This window comes from Sinocyclocheilus grahami, unplaced genomic scaffold, assembly GCF_001515645.1.
Source record: "Sinocyclocheilus grahami isolate Dianchi unplaced genomic scaffold, SAMN03320097.WGS_v1.1 scaffold1468.1, whole genome shotgun sequence".
NCBI classification, from domain to species: domain Eukaryota; kingdom Metazoa; phylum Chordata; class Actinopteri; order Cypriniformes; family Cyprinidae; genus Sinocyclocheilus; species Sinocyclocheilus grahami.
Genome location: NW_015506647.1, coordinates 251140 through 251778, shown reverse-complemented (window position 1 = coordinate 251778; position 639 = coordinate 251140).

Here is a 639-nt window from a genome sequence, read left to right as displayed (position 1 = left end):
GACCTGAAGTCATTCATTCTAAATGAGTCATTTCCGGCAACATGAGCAGCAGCGTCTGTTGTTGATAAGACAAAGTAGAGCTCAACTTTATGCAAATGAGCAGCTACACAATGCAGAAACCACCAATGGGAGTCCCGATACAGTGACTTCATCACTGCTCATTTGCAAGTTAAACTACACTGAACTTATGTGAGCTGTTGGCTCTCAAGGGCCCAGGTTTACTTTCCTGTCTGCGCAATGTCCTGTAAATAAAAGTTAAAAAAGGCTCTCCACAAATCACCAGCTCTCATTAAAATGTAAAAGTTTTGCTGCAAAATGCTGTCATTGTGAACACCACTTTGCATTGTGTGTGATGCAACAAGTGTCCATTATCACGTCATTTTTCTGTCCTCATAAAATCACAGCCAGTCTGAACATGTTCCACACATTTAGAAAAAAGGTACAGAACTGTCATTGGGGTGGTATACCATTTCAAAAGGTACTAATATGTACACTCTAGGTTCTAATATGTATTTTAATACACTTATATGTGCCATTTAGGTGTAAATAAGGTAAAAAGATGTACCTTTTGTAACTCCAGTGACAACTTTGTACCCTTTTTCTGAAATTGCATTACTCAAAAATAATGATTTTTTTTAA